This window comes from Coffea arabica, chromosome 3e (genome assembly GCF_036785885.1).
Source record: "Coffea arabica cultivar ET-39 chromosome 3e, Coffea Arabica ET-39 HiFi, whole genome shotgun sequence".
Taxonomy (NCBI): domain Eukaryota; kingdom Viridiplantae; phylum Streptophyta; class Magnoliopsida; order Gentianales; family Rubiaceae; genus Coffea; species Coffea arabica.
In genome coordinates, this window is record NC_092315.1 from 36,976,215 (window position 1) to 36,983,519 (window position 7,305).

The window sequence follows — 7,305 nt, forward strand, 5'->3', positions numbered from 1 at the left end:
GTGCTTCGAGAAGAAGAAGAAGACTCCGAGATAATGCACTCTCCAGCAAGAATTATGTGCTTGAGTTGATAAATGATCATAGAGACAGAATTATCAAGAACATGCGCATAGATGTTCCCTTGTTCCTACACTTGTGTGAGCTATTGGTTGAGCATGGTTATTAGCAGGCATATCCATCTCAAAGAGTGGGGGTTCATAAGTCTATTACTCTTACACTAATGTGTTTGAGTCATGATGAGTGGCGGTAGTCATTCTATTCAGTGGTTGGTTTTTTGCATAATCGAAGTGGTCTCGTACGATCTCATGCTCGGCTATTATTAAGTCGGTTGGGCTGCCTGCGGTTACGGAATCGCCCGCAGAAGCCCCCTTGACTCTCTCTCTATAAAAACCCCTGCTGCTTGCTCTTCTTAGGCATTTTTTCTTAGTTTTTCAACTTCACTTCTTTACTAATTTCTTTTCTCTTCTTTCTTATTCTCAAATTATATTGAATGAGGCCTTTCTCGTTTGAGCTCATGAACGGTCACTGGCATCGGGCTTTAACTGAGCACTTCCAGTATTCAATGGAGATAGTTGACTAGTATGTATGTCATGTTCTACAATCATTGGTGTGACTTGGTTGAGATCTTGTTAGGCCAACAAATTTCAATGACATGTATTGAAGAATTCTTAACAATGGACTGTTTTGGACGTGGTTCAATGTAAATAATTACGAATTTGTATACGTACAAAGGTTTGTAAAAATTGCCACAAATATAACGATCTTCTTTTGTGTAGGATTACGTTGGCACCTTAGATGGCACCCATGTCTCTGCTTTGTGTAGAGCGGAGATAAGGGGGCAGTACAAAAATAGATATGGTGAGTTATTTCAAAATATACTTACAGCCTGCGATCATGATATGTGGTTTATCTATGTTCGAGTGGGTTGGAAGGGCAGTGCCCACTACTGTAAAATTCTCCAAAATACCTTGTTTGATCCAAATTCGAGGTTTTCAATGCCACCTCTCGGTATATTACTCATCTGTCTTCCAAAATTGTTAAATTTGGACAACTGATCAAGTGCAACTGGCAAATAGTTCACGAATATTCTCAGCTTCATTTGTGTAAATTTGAGAAATAGATGGACTAACACTACGATTCATTGGTCGGCAGGTAAATATTATGTGGTTGATGCTACTTACACTAACATGCCAATGTTTGTGGCACCGTTTAAGGGTGCTTAGGAAACACAACATGAGCGAGTAGCTAAAATTTAGTTCAACTGGCGCTATGCCTCCCTTAGAAATATTATAGAACGAACATTTGGGATTCTTAAAAAGCATTTTTTCATACTCAAAGATCCAATGCAGAACTACCTCATAGCAGGTCAAAACAACATTGTACTTGCATGTTGTATCCTGCACAACTTCATGAGGAATTATGTGTCCAATGATGAATATTTCAACGAAGAAGTTGCCGTTGAAACCTTTGCTGATGCACAGGAAGGAGGGAACCAAGTCCCGGAGGCTCGACCCATCGATATGTCACAACAGGGCATATATATCTGAAATGAAGATTGACGGGTAATTCAGTTCATATGTATCTCAATGACCACAACTAGCATTTGTTCCCTGTCTTGGGTCCAGTGCGTCAGCTAGCAGTACAATAATGGGGCATTGAATCTTCGTTCGACTGGCCCTTATCAATTTGAATTATGACGATTTAGTACTTATGGTAACAATTACTCGAACTTGTACTAGATTAGAAACTTTTCATGACTTCAATAATCTTGGTAATATATCCTCTATTTAAAATTTACTGTATGACTACGTGATTTGTGGTTCTGTGGGACAAATGAGTGGTATCGACATATCCTAAATTTATGTTGTTTCAGTTAATAGACTAATATGATTGGTCTTTAAATAAAAATTCACTATACTACATTTTCATTAAGGACGACATGATCATTTCGAAAAAAAAAATTATAGGTCTTCCAAGACAAAATTGTAATTGTCTGCAAGTTTAAACTCTAAAATGGTGCATTTTCATAAATGAGGGAAGGTAGTAGCTTGTTAATGAGTTAAAAGAATTTTAAAAATATAGTTATTTTTCAAATATAGGTCAATCCAAACGGAGAAATTTTTCAAAATTAATGAGTCTTTCATTCACAGCAATCCAAACGACATCAACAGTATTTCAAAAACTGCTATAGTAAAATATTTGAAAAACACTCTAAAAAGTAGTTGATCAAAATGGAGCCTATATTTTTCAAATTCTTTTAACTCATTACCAAGTTCTTGTTTCCCCTCATTCATGGAAGTGTGTCATTTTAGAACTTAAACTTGCAGATAATTACAATCTTGTCTTGGAAGAACTATGAATCTTTTTTCGAAATGATCATGTTGTCCTTAACAAAAATGCAATATGGTGACTTTTTGTTTGAAAACCAATCATAGTAGTCTATTAATTGAAGTAGAATAAATTTAGGACATGTTGATACTACTCATTCGTCCCACAGAGTCATCGATCACGTAGTGATACAGCAAACTTTAAATAGAGGATCTGTTACCAAGATTGTTAAAATCATGAAAAGTTTCTAATCTAGTACAAGTCTGAGTAATTGTTATTATAAGTACTATATCGACATAATTCAAATTGATAAGGGCCAATCGAATGAAGATCCAAGACCTTGTTATTGTACTGTTGGCTGAAACACTGGATCCAAGACAGGAAAGAAATGTTAGTTGTGGTCATTGAGATACATGTGAGCCACAATTGCCTGTCGATCTTCATTCTAGTTATCTATGCCCTATTGTGACATATTGATGGGTTGAGCCCCCAAGACTTGGTTCCCTCCTTCTTGTGCATCAGCAAAGATTTTGACGACAGTTGTTTCATTGAAGTAGTCAGCGTTGAGCACATAATTCCTCATGAAGTTGTGCAGGATACAACATGCAAGTATAATGTTATTTTAAGTTGCTATGAAGTAGTTCTGCATTGGGCCTTTGAGTATGGAGAAATGTTTCTTAAGAACCCCGAACATTCATTTTATAATATTTCTAAGGGAGACATGTCACCGGTTGAACAAACCTTTAACTGCATGTTCATGCTGTGTCTGTCAAACACCCCTAAATAGTGCCATAAACTCTGACATGTTAGTGTAACTAGCATCAACCACATAATATTTACATGCCAGCCAATGAATCTCAATGTTAATTAGTCTATTTCTCAAATTTACACAAACGAAACTGGGAAAATTCATGAATTATTTGTCAGTTGCACTTGATCAGTTATCCAAATTTAGCAGTTTCGAAAGATAGATGAGTAACATACTGAGAGGTGGCATTGAAAATCCTGAATTTGGATCAAGTAAGGTGTTTTGAAGAATTCTACAGTCGTGGGCATTGCCTTTCCAATCCACTCAAATATAGACAAATTGCATATCATGATCGCAGGCTGCAAACACATTTGAGATAACTCACCATGCCTATTTCTGGACCACTCTCTTATCTCTGCTCTGCATCAAGTAGAGGCATGGGTGCCATCTAAGATTTTAATACAATCCTACGTAAGAAGAGATCGTTATGTTTATGGCAATTTTTACAAACCTTCGTATGTATACAAATTCGTAATTATTTACCTTGAATCACGGCTAAAACAGTCCATTGTTAAGAATTCTTGGGTGCGTGTTATTGAAGTTTGTTGGCCTAATGAGATCCTGACCAAGTCGCATCAATGATCGTAGAATACAACATACACGCCAATCAACTATCTCCGTTGAATTTTGAAAGCACTTGGCTAGAACCCGATGTCGCTCATCATGACTCAAGCACACTAGTGTAAGAACAACAGATTCATGAACCACAACCCTCTGAGATGGATATGCCTGCCAGTAACTACGCTCAATCAATAACTTGCACAAGTATAGGAACAAGGGAACATCCATATACATGTTCTCGATAATTCAGTCTCGATAGTCGTTTATCAACTCAAGCACATATCCTTGCCGAAGAGTGCACTATCTTGGACTCTTCTTCTTCTCGGAATGCGATTAATGAACGAGTCAAAAAGCACCAACCCTAGTAGCATGAAGGCCACAAGTATGTTGTCGAGATCAATATTATCCCTCTCGTCATCCAAGTGTCCACGTTGGATGTGCATGTGATTATCCATGAAGCACCAACTACCTTACTCTATAATCCCTAAGTGATACCCTGCACATTCATGAACACTTCTTCAAGCATATGGAAAATGAGGCATGATCTATCATAAAATCTTACTTGTTCACCTATAAAAATTGCACCAAAATCAACATTAACGAAGCACAAAATAATGAATCTAGCCAGTGGAAAAAAGAAATGCTAAGGGTCTAAGCTAGTTAATTGTAGGAAAAGGACAGATGTACATGAGTAAATCTAGAGGGGAATAAATGAACTGATTTTTAATAGAAAAAACTTGGAGAAGGTATTTGACCTAAAGTAGATCCCTCCAGTGGGCATCGTCCATCAGAAAGGCGTAGTTGGTAGCATCCCAACCTATAGTAGTGCCTCTTCTCTTAAATGAAATGTACAGCTAGTCAGGCTTTGCAGGGCATGGTATTTCGACCTAATAGTGTTGCTTGGAAATGAAGTACTGTACAAGTCATTAAGTAACCCAACAATCTCGAGGACGACATGACTCCCGATGTTATGAGGGGTTATTCCTCCCTTTCCATGCATATTGATAACATGTTAGGCAAATGCAATTTCATATTCCTTAGTGAAAGTGTTATGTTCCAAATACTTTGCTCGCGATCGACTCATATTTTTTTCCTTTGGGGTGGCAAAACCATAAAAATAATAAACTTAGGGTAAAGTTACATTGCTATATAACAAAAGAATGTCATACCAAACACTGAGTAAGTATAGCATCTTCATAATAACATACCTTGAAGTAGTAAGTGATGCAAAGCTGCAAATCGTTTTCTTCCCAAACCGACTTCAAAAAACAAGTGCTGAGTCCCCTACTTATTTGCAAAGCTATCAAAAAAAGCAAAAAACTATTACCAAAACATTATCCATATATAGCAAAAATTTAGACAAGATGCAATAAGACCCACCCTTCGAAGCATGCCAAGTAACAGAGGGCGAATTCAAAGTCAAGTCGGGTAACTAATTTAGCAGACCTAATCCTCCAACACAAAAAATAGATGTCAGGCATATAATAAATAGTTTGGGTAACAAGTGCTTATGTTCGGATTGTCAAACATTTTTAAAAAACTCAGACAAAGCCGTCCTCTGGCAATTACGATAATAATTAAATCAAGCAAATCTATATAAAAATTAGGTAAGGGGATTTATTGTATACTTACATAAACTTAAAAACCACAAGCGCTGATATAAGCACAATGGTGTTTTCATCATTTATGGAAGGAAGTAATTAATAGTTCAACAGGTTAATATCTATTTCTAAGCACAACAGATTCTTATACCCAAGATGTTTCTATCTCTTTTCTTTTGCAATTAGAGCCACATTAATAATTTTTTCCGAATGAAAATCACAACCTAAGACAACACTTTGCCCTGCGATTCTAAGGATTAACTCATGCAATGGACCAATTATTAAACCACATGAGCCATTATCCAAATTTGAGGGCAAAAAATTAAACAGAAGCATAAGCAAGAACAGGACCATAGCTGACAGAGGAGCAATTATCGTTTGTATAAAAGCAACGATGAATCGCAGAATTGAGATAAGATGAAATGTGTATAAAGAACAACGATTAAGATGCGTTGATGTCGTGGTCAGATCTAATTCACAAATAAAGATTAAAAATAACAAAATAACATACGGACCAGGCAGGAAGGTATTGGTTTGTGAAGGTTGAAGTCGAATAAATGCAGCCAGTGAAGTTCTTTCGATCAGTACTAGCTTCGTAATTGCAACCTGTTTGAAATTCCTAGCAGATGGTTTCAAGTGGGCTACAGTTCGGCTGATGACAAAAAAAGGGAAAAAATAGTCAACTTAATCACGAATTTGGCCCTAATTTGTACCCTTACACTCGGCAATGAATTAGCATCACAATATTGAAAGGGGGAATGCAACTATACCTGGACTCAAGAAGCTACTGGAAAACGTGACAGCATAAGGGAATAAGCTCGCATGTGTCAGCCAAATGAAGGAACACTCAGCAAAGTGTTTTTCCAAATAGTTGGCTTTATTGAGTTGCGTGGGATAAAGCTACTGCAAGATCTGCTTTTTGGGGGAAGTCAATATTGCGAGGAAATGATACCATGGGAGAAGTGGTCAAAAGAACTCGCTGGATGGAGCTCTTTGACGGCAAGGAATCGAAGAGGGGAATTGCTTAGGCTAGAACAGCAAATGGAGAAGGAAAAGTCAAGTGGAGTTCTGCCGAAGAGAATTGGGCGTGAAATACCCGTTGTTTTACATTTTGGGCTTAAACGATGTCGTTTGTATACAGTGATCACTGTATACAAATGAAATACAATGTTGACTTGGGGGTTGTTTTTTGACTACAAAAACAATAATTCAAAAATTTTGGGGATCCAAACGGAACAAAAATTTTTTTCTAAAAATGTGAGGGATCAATTAAGCAATTTTCCCTAAAAATTAATACGTTAGGCCTCTTGAAGAATATTTTTTAGACCTTCTATAATTACAAATCCTTACACTTGAGGTGAAACTCCAACAAATTATAGCTCCAAGTCCAAGGAGATTGAATGGATATTAGAGAACAAGGGACATGGTGTGTGTTGGTGGAGTTGTACATGAGAAGAAAAATACCTTACCATGTGAACTCTTTTGAAATTTATTTACTAGGTGATTACAACTTTGTTCTGAGATTAAATGACCATGATAATTTCTTTTGTCCACACAGGAGCATATTGTATGTGATGATTTCATTTATTGGCTCTGGTCACAATTTTGTTTAAATTTTTCGTATTCTAGTATTGTGTTACAAATTGTTGTGTGAGTTGTCCTATAAAAAGTTAAATAAAAAGTTCTCACCCCTAACTAAACAATGGGAAGAACTCTGAAAGCCCTTCTCTGTCCAATTCAAGATCAATATACACAAAAACTTGGGAAAGTTTCTTGTATGAACTTGTCTACGGTTAATCTTTGGATGGTTATTTGTAATGGGCCCAATATTTTAAAAAGAAAGTTTAAACAATCAAAATTGGATTTGAACAAAAAATATAGAAAGGTTTCAATCCACCCCTAACTAGCAGACTCAAAATTCGAGTCCTGAGTTTGCCAATGGGAAGAACTCTAAAAGCCCTTCCCTCTTCAATTCAAGATCAATATATACAAAAACTTGGGAAAGTTTC

The 7,305-nt window shown here is 36.6% G+C and overlaps 1 long non-coding RNA gene across 2 annotated transcripts; it reads right to left on the reverse strand.

Annotated features, from left to right (window-relative positions):
* Positions 1-2,506: 2,506 nt before the first annotated feature.
* On the reverse strand, positions 2,507-6,376 carry LOC113737790 (uncharacterized). Of its 2 annotated transcripts, none has more exons than XR_011842107.1 (6): positions 6,067-6,376; positions 5,812-5,948; positions 5,076-5,147; positions 4,904-4,995; positions 3,618-4,191; positions 2,507-3,541 (listed from the first exon to the last, which is right to left on the reverse strand). It is a non-coding gene; the product is annotated as an uncharacterized lncRNA (long non-coding RNA). The 2 variants fall into 2 exon arrangements; XR_003459966.2 differs by having other exon boundaries at positions 5,076-5,141; positions 6,067-6,375.
* Between the last annotated feature and the right edge of the window lie 929 nt (positions 6,377-7,305).